This window comes from Magnolia sinica, chromosome 5, assembly GCF_029962835.1.
Source record: "Magnolia sinica isolate HGM2019 chromosome 5, MsV1, whole genome shotgun sequence".
Lineage (NCBI taxonomy): Eukaryota > Viridiplantae > Streptophyta > Magnoliopsida > Magnoliales > Magnoliaceae > Magnolia > Magnolia sinica.
Genome location: NC_080577.1, coordinates 55,827,353 through 55,843,288, shown reverse-complemented (window position 1 = coordinate 55,843,288; position 15,936 = coordinate 55,827,353). Strand labels below are relative to the sequence as shown.

Genomic DNA, 15,936 nt, shown 5'->3' with positions numbered 1-15,936 from the left:
CCGTAACCTGAATTATTTCCTGTCTATGAACTGCAGATGGACAGTGAGGGCACCCTCAACCTTAAACTGTGGTCCAACAGTTGGAGTGGATACATTCTCTTTTTTAATAAACCAGTGTATGTTGTTACGAGACTAACGCCAGACTAACGCCAATCCTTGATTTCTTTTGGGGGGGAGGGGGTATGAAAGTACTTCCCTAATAGTTCATGAGAAAGATTTTAGGTCAATAGTCGAATATTATCCACAATAGTCGTACCCCATTTAACAATATGAGGGCTATAATAATTCCAAATCGAGGTGGCATTGCTTTCAGGTATTTTTTTAAATGTGCATGTGGATGCCTTAACCTGAATTATTTCCTATATCTATGAACTACAGATGGACAATGAAGGCACCCTCACAAGGTGGTTCTAAATGGAGAGGTTGCAACTGATGTCGAAAGCTTGGCACGAGATCTAAACAATGAACACTCTTTTGTGGTATTCTTTTTGGCCATTTCTATACATGTTATAGATGAATATCACTCGCTATACATTGTTTTCTATAGTGATGGTCACTTGATGAGTGGGTAGGATGATGTTTGTAGTAGGTGATCCTCATGGTGGGGCCAACCTATGAGGAGAATTGGGATTTCACAAGCACTTAACAGGTAAAAAGTTGTCCACTAGGACCTTAAACTGTGGTCCAACCAGTTGGATTGGAGACATTCTCCTTTTTACTATATCAGTGTAAACTGCTACGAGACTAACGCCCATTCTTGATTTTTTAGGGTTGGGTAAAAAATAAAGGGTCAAGCTCGGGTTGAATGACTTTGGCTTTTCCCGGGCCTAGGCTAGGTTCAATGACTCCTCCCTTAGATTTAATCTATAAAAACCAAATCGATGTCTAGTCTCTCTTCACTTCGAGCAGAAATTTCAATTCCACCGTTACAGGGCAATATTTCTAGTGTTTTGATTCAGTGGCTCATGGGGCATGGTTTTGTTAGTTCTGACCCTTGATTCATGCTTTGTTTTCTGCAGCAGGAAGATGACAAGATGCTTATCTTGTATTCTGATTTTGTCGAAGGCCTGCAACTGATGGAAGGTAAGTTTGATTCACCGTAATTTGTTTTCTTAGGGCTTTGATATCTAGTTTTGAAAATCGGTGGAGTTTAGTATCGGTGCTATTAAGTTTTTGATTTTTTTTTTTTTTTAAAATGTTTCTTCCCCATCCGTTTATTAGTACTGCCGCAATCAGAAGCTGCCAATACGGTGGATCATTTCTTACCCAAGTATCTTTTTTGCCCTATTGTAAATTTTTATTTTTGCAATAGCAAAATGAACCTGGAGTCTTGATCCAAGCCTTACATAGTCTCCAAGGTATACGGTTCTCTATTCTTAGAAGACATGCTACTGAGTGTCTTCCTCTATTGGTGGGTAATGTTTTTTCTTGTATTTTCACTTTCTATTGGTTATTAGGGTTCCATCAGTATCCTTGTTTTTTTTTAATTTTTTCCCCCTTACTCTGGTTATTATGCAATTTCATTTGTTTAGGACATGTCCCAGCATTTCTTGTATTTTCACTTTCTATTGGTTATTAGGGTTGTATCAGTATCCTTGTTTTTTTCCCCCCCTTACTGTGGTTATTATGCAGTTTCATTTGTTTAGGACATGTCCCAAGCAAATGCCAACTCAGGAGTTGGCTGTCAGGGATCTTCATGATTTTAAGTGGCGTTTAAAACATATTTTCATAGGTATGGATTTGGCTTTTATTTGCTTCTTGAAAATGATCTTTTATTTCCAGGATCTTTTATTTTCATAGATAAAGGCGACAATCTTGAAAACTATCCATTCGGGTGCAATTTCTTCCCGCTTCTTCGAACACTAGTTATCGAGGGGCTTTCGCTTCAGGCAGCCATGGATTCCGACTCCACTGATAATATGCTCAGATCTAGGTTACTTCCTCTCCTCTCCATCCTTTCATCCTCTTGATAATGCTTGATTTCTCAGATTGAATGGGGTGATTAGGATGCTAGATCCATTCACACGGTGAAATGGAATCAGCTTTGTCAACCTACGCAATCTGGTGGGCTAGGCATTGGCAATCTTTGCATCTCAAAGGAACTTGCACTAGTCAGCTATGGAAGATCATAAAAGATAGTAAACTGGAGGAATCTTTGCTCAACCTGCACAACCGTGATCAAGGTTTGTTCTTTTATTGCTATTTTTCCTTATTTATTTATTTATTTATTTTTATAAATAATACCGGTACTCTATGCTTTAGGTTATTACATAATATGAATTATCTGGTCCTAAAATATAAACTGATTTCTTATCTTCTCTTAGCTCGCATAGCTTGGAAGACTATCTGTGTCAATGAAAAATTTTGAGAAGGATCTTAAGAAAAAAGATAAATTTCAAGTACGTTTGACAAATATTCCTCTTACTTCTTGCGTGCGTGCCTTGTTATATATGTGCTGCAAGTAGGGTCTCCTAAGTAGATTTTGATTTCATTGAAGTTTCTTTGATGATCATGGCCACTTAGTGTTGCATTAGTTGTCTCGGGTTAGTGTTGGAAACCAATCAATGTGGAAGTTGTGAACCATCATCTGCTGATCCTGGTAAGAAGCAAAATGGATATAAGAAGAAGATTAAAAAGACAGGTCTGGTGGTTCTGTTTCCTTTCAGGAAATGCAAGAAGCTATAGAGAAGTAGAAGATCACCATCATCTGTTGATCCTGGTAAGGGTTGTTGTCTATGTTGTAGGAAGCCCATTCCATCAGATTCTCTAATCGCATATCAGCCAACTGATCCCAATAGTCCTGAATTTGGTTATGAATTCTTGAAAGTTTTCATTGAGAAGAATGATTTTTATTCCAGAGAATGCAATGCGCATATATAGGTGTCTGATTTTTGCCATGACTAAAACTTCAATTTACCAGCATTGTTTTAGAAAAATGATTTTTTTTTTCCTCGTCAACTTGTTTTCTGGCATGGAAGCATCTAGGACTTGTCAATCTAGAAACTGTTTGTCAATAAGATGTTTTAGGTGTTGGAGTCATAAAGTCCCTTGATATACATTGATACACCACACTTTGACAGCTTAAGCTTTTAGAGTAAATGGTTGTTTGACATGGTAACAGTTTCTAGATTGACAAGTCCCTCTTGTTTTCTTGCATTGGGAGACGACTAAACATATTTTAACTTCCAAGCTTTAATTTAAGGTTTTTGAACAAAAACACTGCTACGCATTGATATTAGGTTCCTGCTCTCAATTGCTATGTTTCTTTTTCCTAAAAACTCAAGTTGGCACAAGATAAGAAAAAGTATGTAGGGAAATGCCTACCATTGAAACCTCCCTAGGTCCACTTCTTTATTCTCTAAAATGCAGGATGCACAATCTGAACTTAAGAAAGAAAAAGAAAAATAACAATGGAACAGGCAAAATTGACAACAATAACAGTGAAAGCAGTGGGGGGCTGCATCACAAATAAAAAAGAAAAATCGGGATGAAGATCATCTCTGATCTAACACCAATAAACTGTTCCTGCATATGCACTCATTTTAAAGTGGCACTCAAACAGGCCCTTGGCATTTGAATTTGTATGATTATGCGTGTAATCTGGTTGAGATTTGGGTGTAACATATTTCTCCATATGACCTTTTATGCATTTTGCTTGATGGTTTTGTGGATATTGGACATGAACTTTACTTTCAATTTTCTTTTATTTTTAGATGAATAGATTTGCATCTGGATATAATTAGCTCAGTCCATGTAATATATTTCTATTTTTTTTTTTCTCTCATTTTCATAGTTGCCCTTTGTATTATCTTTTATACATTTTTCTTCATCCTGTTCTATGCATATCTCGCCTTTTGTTGTCAGTCATATATTATTGTGAATGTGCTACATTTCATGGTGCCCTGAATCTGTCCTGATAGAGGTTACTCAATTGTGTTTTACAGCAATCACTGAAGACAGAGAGGGAGAAGAATAGAGAAATGCACTTCCCAAAGAGGAAGCATGCTATTAAGGTATGAGATTGCAAGATCACTGTGGTAGGTGAGCCTATCTTTTTGTTTTTGTCAGTTAGAGAAATTTAGTGTGGGAGCCTTTGAAGCTTGCATTAATATTGAGTTGGTGACTCCTTTAATCAGTTACCAAAAAGAGATTCTAGTAATTTTAGCATACACATGTTTTTAGCTATCTTTTGTTTGCTGGTATTTGAGCTACAAAGGCTCAAGTGTGGAAATATGATTTACATATTCATGAAATCCACTCACAAGTTTGTCTGGAAATTGTTGAACATCGAGTCAGTTCAACTTGGACGTAGCATGTCAGATTTTTAATTTTCATAACCATTACGGTGGTATATGAAACCATATTGTTGTCTGGATCATCAATCTAGAATAGTGTCTTCTCACCTATATATTTAATATGACTGCAAGTGTCCCAAACATGGAGCAATGGCATGATGGTTGCAGGTTCAATGTCTCTGCCACTCAGGGATTACATCAGATGGTTGCAGGTTCAATGTCTCAATCAGTAAAAAGGCATCAGATCAGTCATCAGAGCAACCACAACAACAACCACAACAAGAAGAATTGGCCAATGATGCCTGTAGATCAGGACCATCAAATCAGATACAACCCAAAACCACAGAAAAGGTCAGAGATTCTCTTCAAGATCATCAGCCCATTCCTGGTGATGGATATGGTTCTGAGCATCAAGCAAGATAATGCGAAGAACCAGAAAGTGTAAGTATTGTTTCTTAAAAAAAAAATAAAAATAAAAATAAAAAATACTAAAACCTCCTTGTATTTTCAGTGTTTACTTTTCTTTTCTATTTTTTCCCCTTTCCCTTTCCTTCCCTAAGTATAAGATGAAGCCTTTAGATTCGAGTAGAATCATAATCTACAATTGCCAAACGAATAAATTCTTTGCTTCTTCGAGGAACTTTCTACTACCTTTTCCTTTAATACTCTCGTTTTGTATGATGCTTGATACAAGTAGGTAATTGTAGGTGACACTTACCCACCCACCGCCGCACAAGCGCAAGTGGGCGAACACACAATGAAGCTCGCATTGTCGCATGAATGAGCTTAGTGTTAGTCAAGATGCATAATCCTTAGTTCAAAAACTTGAAAACTCAAATAAACTCGATGTCTAGCTGACATATAATGTTCTAAAAATTGATGTGTTCAGCTTATATTCCACAGGTATCTGGGAGAGCATTCTAGACATCCTTCCGCAGTGGATTTGCAACACTCAGCCATCTGGATGGCAGGTGTTTACTTGATGTTTCTAATGCAGTTCTTGGAAAACAAAGTTGCAGTGGAGCTTACACGGTCAGAATTTGCTAAAGCATGAGAGGTGATATGCCTGTTAATATCAATAACTTATGTTTGTTTTCTTGACTTCATCTTAGTACTTTTTTTTTTTTTTTTTTTTTTTTGAGAAGTGACAATATATTATATATAAGGAGGAAAATACAAACCATAATTAGGGAGGCATAGCCCGCTGAGCTAGCGAGCAATGATGGCTAAGAAGGCGAGGAAAAAAATAGATTACAACTACTACTAGGCAGCACTAGAGAGGCCCATTCGACCACAAGAAAATGAATTCTTTTTAACAAATGCCCCACTTCATGAGACTCCCCTTTGAAGCACCTCCCGTTACGTTCTTCCCAGATCGTCCACCACACGGCCACTAACCCCATTTTCCAAACAACATTTTTCTGCTTCCCGTAGTCTGTTCCCTGCCAAGAAGAGACGAGGGACTCAGAGGAATAAGGATGGACCCAAACAGTGTTGAACCAAGAGAAGACGACGGGCCAAATCTGTTGGACAAGCGGACAGTGAATGAAGAGGTGGTTCACTGATTCGGCGTCTCTCATGTAGCAAAGACATGTTGGGGATGCACATACCTCTTTTCCTAAGCTTGTCGATTATCAACACCTTTTGATGCTTACTAACCAGTTGAACACCACAAACTTGGGGGGAATTCTGAATTTCCACAGACGATCAACCTAGAGACTAGAGGGAGGGCAGAATTTCTATGTATGAGGTTATATAGAGATGCCCTTCTTGTCGAAGGCCCATTTAAGGTTGTCATGGGCCTGCTAATCAATGGGAGAACTGCTGAGAAGGGATAAAAGCCCTGCTAACCGATTAATCTCATGATCGTGGAGATTTCTACAACACCGAATATTCCACACGAGACTAGAGCCAGAAATCGAAGCACAGTCAGCCACCAAGATGTCTCGATTAGGAGCCAACCGGAAAATGGACGGGAAGGCTTCTCTAAGAGGGGAATCTCCGATCCAAACATGACTCCAAAAAGAAATGTTCTTACCATTACCAACCGAGAACTGAATCCCATTAAGAACCTCAAGCTTCATTTCGAGCACACCCTTTCAAATTGCTGAGGCTCTATAAGCAGAAGAGTTTCTAGTCCACCATCCACCATCTGATTGCCTGTATTTGCATTTAACCAAGGTATTCCACAGGGAGCCAGATTATGTCCCAAGTCTCCAAGTCCATTTGCCGAGGAGGGCCCGGTTTATTAACTTCAGATTTTTGATGCCAGCACCACCGTCGTGAGTGTGTAAACACACCGTTTTCCAATCCACCAAGTGAAAATTCTTCTTATCGCCCTTGCCATACCAAAGAAAGTTCCTTCTTAATCTCCTGGGGGCTTACCCACAGAGAGGGGGATACCAACAAACGTGGTAGGAAGGGATCTTGTCGAACAGTTGAAAATGGCTGTAAACTCGGCAAGCTCCTCCTCGCCCATATGGATGCCAAAAATGGTGGACTTGGCCAAATTGACTCTGAGACCCGACACTGCCTCAAAGCAGCGAATAATGGTGCGAGGGTTACTGGCCTTATCCAGATTGGCCTCACAAAAGAGCAAAGTATCATTGGCATACTGGATATGGGATATGGGCGGCATTCCACTGATTTGGCAGCCACCAATTATTTTGCTCTCTAAGCCTGTGAGCATCATCTTGGACAGGGCTTCTCCCACAATTAAGAAGAGGAAAGGAGACAGAGGATCTCCCTGGCAAAGACCTCTGGAGTTGGCAAAATAGCCCTTGGGGGACCCGTTAAGAAGCACCGCAGAGGAAGCTGACCCCACACATTCCTTGATCCACCCACACCAGCTCTCACCAAAGCCCATTCTCTGAAGCATATATAGCAGAAAGTCCCAATCGACGTGATCGTAGGCCTTCTCAAGATCCAGTTTGTAAAGAATACTTCTAGACTTGGATTTGTAGATGGAGTCGAGGCATTCGGATGCAATCAAAGCGCTATCGATAATTTGCCTGCTTGGAATAAAGGCACTTTGATTATCAGATATTATATTCCCCATCACCCCTCTTAAACGAGATGTAAGAATTTTCGCCAAAATCTTATAAGGCCCTCCTAGAAAACTAATGGGTCTGAAGTCCTTCAAGGCCACATCACCCGAAATCTTTGGAATCAGGGCAATGAAAGAGGCACCCAACTCTTTTGACATATAGCTTCTACCTTGAAATTCCAAAATGAAGGCCACGATGTCTCCCTGTAAAACTCCCCAAAAAGACTGAAAGAAAAGAATTGAGAATCCATCTGGGCCTGGGGCTTTATCACCTGATAAGGCACAGATCGCCTCAACTTCTGCAGTTGATATCTGATCTTCGATCCGATTGGCTTCCTCGGCAGAGATTTGGGCAAATTGAAGATTTCCTAGCTTCGATCTAGCCCAATGATCTTTGCGAAGGAGAGTCCTGAAGTATCCAGTAGCTTCTGCAAAAATTAGATCTTGATTTTCAATTTGAACCCCATCGACTTGTGAGACTGATTTTATTTACTCTCACATGAACATTTGCTATATAATGGAAATATTTCGTATTTTTATCTCAATTTCTACTTCTAGGAAATCTCATCTTCAAGAATTCTGGAGGAATAACCGTGAATAAGGTTGGATTGTTGAGTCCAATCTTCTGCTGACATCGGAACCTCTTCGACTGCTAAGTTTGCTGCTAATATCTCATCCAGAATAGCCGAAGTATCCGATTGCCTTTTACAGAGAACCTCTTTCTTCCACTTTTTAATCTTACCTTTCAGGAGCTTAAGCTTCTTAAACAGTATGAACCTGGCAAAGCCTTTAAACCGAGAAACCCTTCCACCACTCCGCTACCATCTGATGAAAGCCCTCTATCTTAAGCCAGGAAATGTCAAATTTAAAAGGCTCAAGACCCCAATTTTCCTCCATGATGCTGAGAAGAAGAGGGCTGTGATCGGACGTAGGCCTAGGGAGCAAGGACTACGATATGAGGGGGAAGGCTTCTAGCCAATCTGAGGAAACAAGAAACCTGTCCAATCTAGCTCGAATTGGAGTTGTCCTGTCCTTCGACCAAGTGTAACTAGCTCCGTTGAGGGGGAGATCGATCAACGCCTGGTCATTGATCCACTGCGAGAATCCTCTCATTGCCGATGAAACTTCCCCCCCACTTGATTTTTCCTCCACATACCGAATGATACTGAAGTCCCCGCCGATACACCATGGCCCGTTAAATAGCTTCCTGGCTTGGTTTAGCTCCTCCCAGAAATCAACTCTTCTGACTGCTAAATTGGGGCCATACACAGAGGTAAAAAGGCACAAGAAATTGGACGAAACATCTTTAAGAAGAAGCGAAATAGAAAATAAACCCACCCAACTGAGCTCTAGAGCCCAGACTGCAGGGTTCCACGCCATAACGATACCTCCTGAGATCCCGACCGCATTAAGGGTCACCCATTTAACATCCTTCGCCTTCCAAAGGGACCGCATGAGAGCATCACTGAAATTAGCTACCTTGGTTTCCTGCATACAAATAATATCGGCTCTACTTTTGTAGCAAATATCTTTGATAATGCTACGTTTTCACCTTGACCCCACCCCTCGAACATTCCATGATAAAATAATCATTTAGGAAACCGAACTACCCCTTCGGCCCACGTTGACCTTACCGAAGTCGAGGCCAAAACTGGAACTGGGATCCAGTTTAAGCCCCTTTAATTCTCTATTCGAGTTAAGCTTGAGATGTCTCTTTCCCTGGGAGCTAGAAGGGGATATAGGACGACCCTGCGTCTCTATACAGTGGAAGAGGGCGATGAAATCCTCCGGATGATCACCGAAAGTGAGCCCAATAGACCTTTCGATATGACCCAGAGCATCCCTGATCCATCTCTTCTTCTAGATTTCATTTGCGATATGGATTTTCTGATTGGACAAGACTTGAAGGACGATGCTATCTTCTGCCATATCCACTGTGGGGCTGCCTGCCTGCATCTGCAATGGTTCAGCTTCAATAATCCCTCCACCAGGATCTTCTTGGACTAGCAGGGATAAGGTCTGATCTGCATTAGGTAAGGAAGAAGGCCGAGGAGAGAGAGACTCCAAAGCTTCAGACCTCACCGATGTCGAGGAGGAGAGCGCAGAGCTTCTGTCGTCCTGGTCTGAGTAGAAGAACGGGAGATGGCTGGGACAGGAGGTTCCATCATACTCGAGCGTGGACTTGTTTAGATTAAGCATAGCTTCCTCCGAAGCTAGAAATCCAGAAGCAGGAGATGGTTCGGATCTGAAAAGACCCGACCGGACCTCTCTACTCGCACCACGACATCGTGTCGAACGAGACTCGTCACACGTGTCAGTGGCTAGGACTTGCCATGTATCTTGGCTTTTACGTCTGGGACAACTGAGCAAGGGCGGCGAGACATCGCTAGATGAAGGACGCGTCTCCAAACCGAGGCCTCGATAGCGTCTCATGGAGACACGTAGCAGAGGCATGCGTTGGAGGGGCTGCCTGGCAGGGGGAAGATCGTCTCAAATTTGCCCGATATCGGACGCGTGTCGATCTCAACTGACCAATCAGCGGAGACGATCGCCTGTCATACAGGCGCAAACAGACGCATGTCAGCCTCTGCAGGAGAAACTTGTCTCTTGGTGCCACGTATCGGCTACGTACGTTGGCAGGACAGCAGGATAGCGACTGAAAGGAGCAGGTGGTCTGCGGGATATCGAGATAGGTAGCTCGCGGAATTTCGAAACTCTGACGGAGCTTGGAGGATGTGCTCCTTCATCCCTATCGCTCTCGAATCCAGGCTGGGTAAGGGTTGTTGCCCTCTCTTTGCTTCTCGAAATGTCTTCCCATCTGGCAACAGGAGAGTTGACAGGTTCTTGTTGTATCGGCAACAACAATATTCTTTCATCAGCAATGATTTTGATGGAGAGAGGCAACAACGACCCTTTCTTCTTTCTGATGCGGAGTCTGATGACGCCCATCTCTTCTCCCGATCTGGTTTTAGAGTCTATCTCTAGCAGATCACCTAATCGGGATGCTATTTGCAGAAAGACGTCTTTGCTCCATAGCTCTAATGGGATCGACCAGACCAAGAGCCATACATCCTCGAATCCGAACGCTGAGAACTGCTCCCAGCGCACAATATTTTGCACCGGGCCGTCTGCATGAAGAGCAGTTGCCATAAGAAGGAAGTCCGAGTTAGAAGTCGGGGTTAGCATGACCCAAAGTTCATTGAAACCTATAGGTTTAAGATCATAAGATCCTGCTGCTAACCTGCCAACTTCCTGTAACCAGAATCTGACTGCTGTAATAGAGGATCCTTCTCTAGTCACCACCACCACTGTGTCCTTCAAACCCATCCTATACTAGTAGTTATTGTCATCTGAATTCAAATAGCCGATCCAAACACACCCGCAAAGTTTGAAAATATTCGTGAACATATTTTAACCATGTTATGCTGCTTAACTTGTTTCTTGGTAATGATTTTTTTTTTTGTTCTTCTTTTTTAATTATACATATGCGTGCTTATTTCAGGATGCCTTTGCTTTTGAGAGATGAAAAGCGAAAATGCTTAACTTCTCTATTGGATATGGGAAAACTCTTGTTGGGCTGGCCTGTGATTGTAAGGTATGCATGCTGTTATAAATTGTTGTGATAGGGGGTAGATGAACATGTGGCTGCCTGTGGCCAGATATATATATATATATATATATATATATATATATATATATATATATATATATATATGTGTGTGTGTGTGTGTGTGTGTGTGTGTGTGTGTGTGTGTAGTTTTTTTTTTTTTTTTTTAACCTAAAAATGAATGCTGGTTTGATGCAGCATAGCCACTTTCAAGTCATCAACTGTTTGTCAAAGCAATTAGTTATAGTTCCTGTTGGTTTTTACTTTTCTTTTTTCTTTTTCTTTTTTATTTTCTAGCGGCACTACCAAAGATCATAAAGGCAACGGGGTATGAAATAATTAACGAAGGTAAGGAAAACCACTTCACTTTTGAACTTTGGTTGCTATTTATTTTCCTTGTAGAAATTGTACCTTGCATTAGGAAGGAACATGTCTGGGTTTGAGTCCCAACCTGGGTTGGACATGGGCCTAATATAGAACTATCCTGCCTTCAATTAGGGCTGTCAATGGGCTAGGCTCAGGCCAGTCACATTTAAAATTTTGAATAAGCCCAACCAGCCCAGCCCGTTGACAGTGCTAAGTTTGATCATCAATGTACTAGTGGACCCCCACAAGAGAAAATCCCAAAGAAGGCCTTGCAATGATTAGGTGGTGTTGCCCTCCCAACCCTACAATGGTGTGGTGGTGTGTTCTTCATTTTTGGGACCATGCCCTAAAAGAAGCTCGAAAAACTGATGGACGGCATGGATATACAGCATATACATCAAAATGGGTCCCACAATGCCCACACATCACCACCATCGCTGGGGTGGCGTGGGCCATCTGATTCGCATCCAAAAAAGGCACACAGTTTTCTTTTAAAAAATTTACAAAATACTACCTTATTTACATCCTTGGTTTTCAGAAAGGTTTTCAATAACGATTTGTCAATGGTAGTTGGCGTTCATTGTGCAAGGCGTGGGTGGGCCTCATTGTGATGTTTCTGTGAACTCCATCCCAACCATCAGGTCTATCATCTCATGTTAATGTTAGGTCTAGGATCTAAAACTCAACCCTATCCATGATTTAGGTGGACCATATGATTGGAAACAGGGTACATGGCAACACATATCCTCCAAACTGTTTCCCATGGTGGGAGAATCATGTATAGGATTGATTTTTGGGTTATAGGGCTAAAGGTTGGTGTGGCATCTAATGGTTGAAGTGTATTTCATATAATCATCACACTGGCCCTATAAAAATCAAGGATGTATGTATCTTTCAAATGTTTTCTTTGGTGTGGCCCACCTGAATAATAGATTAGCCTGATTTTTTTGGCCGGTGGCCACATCTAATGGTTAGAGTGGATTTCACATATACATTGTTGTGTGCCCTTAAAAAAAATCAATGGTAGCCGACCAACTGTTTTTAAACTTTCCGCTGATATATTTAAAAAAAAAAAAAAAGAAAAAAAAAAAGAAAAAAGAGAGAGAGAGAGAGAGAGGATCTTACATATACATCATGATGGGCCCTCAATCATTTTTTATTTTATTTTATTTTATTTTTATTATTTATTTATTTATTATTATTATTTTTTTTAAAGGTATGAGTTTAACTAGTTTGGACCAGGTTATGGTCTACTAACGGGTAACTTGTAATTTATTAGCCAATGGGACCTCCAAGCTGTTCCCATAGTAAGCAACAATTTTCATGAAAATCATCCCTATCCACTCATCAAGTGGCCACACTTTTATTTTGTTATTTATCAATAGCTATAAACTGTTTTATATAGTATGGGTCACTTGATGAGGTGATAAGATGATGTTCGCACTAGGTGATCCTCATGGTGGGGCCAATCTAATAGGAAGATTGGATTACACTAGCGCTTGACAGGTTAGCACTTGACAGGTAGGAAGTTATCTACTGGGTGTACCTTAAATTGTGGTCCAACCGGTTGGACTTGCGACATTCTCTTTTTTAATGTGTACCTCGAATGAAATGCCCACCCTTGATATCCTAGGGTCCCACCATGATGTGTAGGTGGAATCTGCTCCGACCATTCAATGTGTAATCAATGCGGTTTAACCAAAAAAAAAAAAAAAAAACAATCACCTTGATTTTTCACCGAGCCTACCTTGAAGCCCATTCGAGATCCACTCCACTCCGTCTATCTAGACATGAAAGCCCAGGAAAAAAAATTGCAATTTGACATGTGATTCAGGTAGGCCACCATTGGGAGAGACATCCACCCTTGATTTTTAGAGGTGCCACTGTGATGATTATATGATGTCCACTCCAATCATTAGACTTTACACCAAAATTTAGACCCAGGGCTCAAAAGTCAAATTTAAATATGATTCAAATGGGCCACACCAAAGGAAACGATTTGGAGGGTGGGCATTGTCCTAAACATTGTTTCCAATCATGTAGTCCACATGAATCATAGATGGGGATAATTTTTGGGCCCTGGCCTAACTTCTAGTGATAATTACATAAATTAATTAATGAGTAGCTTATTAAATAACTTTTTTTTTTTTTTTAAGTACCTGTTGATGAGTATTTTGTAAAATTCTCTTTCCTTTTCTAATTGAAGTTTGTGCTATATATAATATGGGCCTGTCTTTTGTGTTTGGCTTTTGGGCATAGCTTGCCTCTGGCCAAACTTTGGGCTATGGTATGAGGCCTAAGAGCTGGCTCGGGCTTAAAATGCATGCCACTTTTCAATTGGACTGGGCTTGGATAATCTACATCCCAGCCTGAATGTGGTGGGCCTGCCTATGACTATTGAAAAGGAAATTATGTAATACAACTTCTGCCATACTTCCAAATTGTCCAGCAATGGATCTTATATATATATATATATATATATATATATATATCATCATCATCATCATGGTGGGTCCCGTCAAAAATTAAGGTTCCACGTTAGTAAAAATAAAGATTTATTTATTTATTGAAGGTATAAGTTTAACCAGTTGAACCACAGGTTATAGTCCGCCTAATTGGTAACTTTCTAATTTATTAAGTGAATGGGACCTTCAGGCAATTCCCCCATAGTAAGCAACATTTTCCATGGAAGTCATCCCCATCCACTAATCAAGTTTGTTATATACCAATGGCTATACACTGTTTTTTATAGTGTGGGTCACTTGATGAGTAGATAGAATGATGTTTGCACTAGGTTATCCTCATGGTGAGGCCAACCTACTGGGAAGATTGGATTTCGTTAGCACTTAACAAACAGGTAGGAAGTTATCTACTTTGTGCACAGATCTTCTTTTCTTCTTCTTTTTTAATATATCAGTCCTATACATTGCCCACCCTTGATTTCTTAGGGTCTCAACTTGATGTGTTTGTGAAATCTGTGATGTGTTTGTGAAATCTGCTTTGACCATTCAATATGTAATCAGGGTTATAAAAAAGTGACCTTGATTTTTTACAGGGCCTACCTTGAAGTCTATGTGACATCCACTCCACTTCTCCTAATTGGATGTGTAATCCTATGTTAAGCTTAGGGATAAAAAATCAGTTTGACATGTGATACAGGTGAGCCACACCAAAGAAAATCTTTGGGAGAGACGTCCGCCCTTGATTTTTAGAGGGCTTAGTATGATGATTATGTGATGTCACTTTTAACAATTATACTCTACACCAAAATTTAGGCCTAAGTCCCAAAGGTCAAACCTACACATGATTTAAATAGGCCACACCAAGGGAAATAATTTGGAGGGTGGGCGTTGCCTTGGACATTGTTTTTAATCATGTAGTCCACCTGACAGGCTTCCTTTGGCTGGATTAGGCTATGGTATTAGGCCCAAGGGTTGGGCTCTGGATTAAAATGCAGCCATGCCCAAATGTGGCTTGGCCCGCCTATAACTATTGGAAGGGTACTCCTGTAATAAAAAAAAGAATAAAGAAAAAAGAAATTTAGGGTATGTTTATAAATTGGCAGCGATGGAAAAGGTGTTGTGTTGGGTGGGGCCTACTAGATGCGTCATCCTATTTTAGATCCAAGAACCAAAAGTCTTCTCTATGCTTAATGTGGTCCACCTGGATCACAGATGGGGCTGACTTTTTAAGCTACTGGGTTAAGTGGTTTTTTCTTTTTTTTTTTGTGAAATTTTAAATTTTAGATCTAATACTACTTGCTCGAAGATAAATTTAAGGAAATATGCAAGCTGCAAACATATGGAAGATATGTGCCACTCATCCATGTCTCTATCATGATCATTCCCCCTCTAAAATCAGTGAGTTGCACAAGTAGATAGAAATATAAACAGTGTAACCCATCTTATTTTTTCCAGCTTTATTAGTTCATATCATATGCATGGTCCACCAAATAGTGTGGACCAGTCCGATTTTTGGTCCAGGGTCCCAAGGGGGGAAATCATTATAATTATGTTTTATCTATGTGGAGACTATAGTACGTGTAATTTAAACCGTGCATCTAGGCCTCATCGCGTTAACCATACATCCCAAGAATCATCTTATCCCAAAACTCAGGTGGGGCATAGCAAAGGGAGAAAGTCAAGCCTACAATATATCTGTGTGGTTGGTACCCATTGTCTTAGTAGGGTGCATCTGATGAGTGGTATTCCATCTGGAAGTTTTCATGGTGGATCCCCTACCAATATTCCATTCAATTTACAGATTAGCCTAAAATTTTAAAAATTTTACTATGTGGACCTTATGTGAGCTTTCCATGAGGTCGACCTATGTGGGCTCCACGATAGTGCCTATTTTGAAATATTGAAAAGAACTTATTTAGAAATAAATCAAAAGGCGGAGCATTAGTTAGAAATATTCAAAAGGTAGGGCGTTATTTGGAAATAATCAAAAGACAGGATGTTATTTGAAAATATTCAAAAATAAGGCTTATTTGGAAATAATCAAACAGGAGGGTTTATTTGGAAATAATCTAAAGACAGGATTTATTTGAAAATATTCAAAAAGTAAGGCTTATTTGGAAATAATCAAAAGATAGGGCCTTATTTGGAAATAATCAACAG

At 40.3% G+C, this 15,936-nt stretch overlaps 2 long non-coding RNA genes across 3 annotated transcripts in view; both read left to right on the top strand.

The window, feature by feature from the left end:
- LOC131246054 (uncharacterized) overlaps positions 1–15,936 on the top strand; it is a 59,579-nt gene that overhangs the window by 32,961 nt on the left and 10,682 nt on the right. The window lies entirely within an intron of this gene.
- Positions 10,750–15,023, top strand: LOC131246055 (uncharacterized). Its single transcript, XR_009171133.1, has 3 exons — positions 10,750–10,936; positions 11,246–11,296; positions 14,880–15,023. It is a non-coding gene; the product is annotated as an uncharacterized LOC131246055 (long non-coding RNA).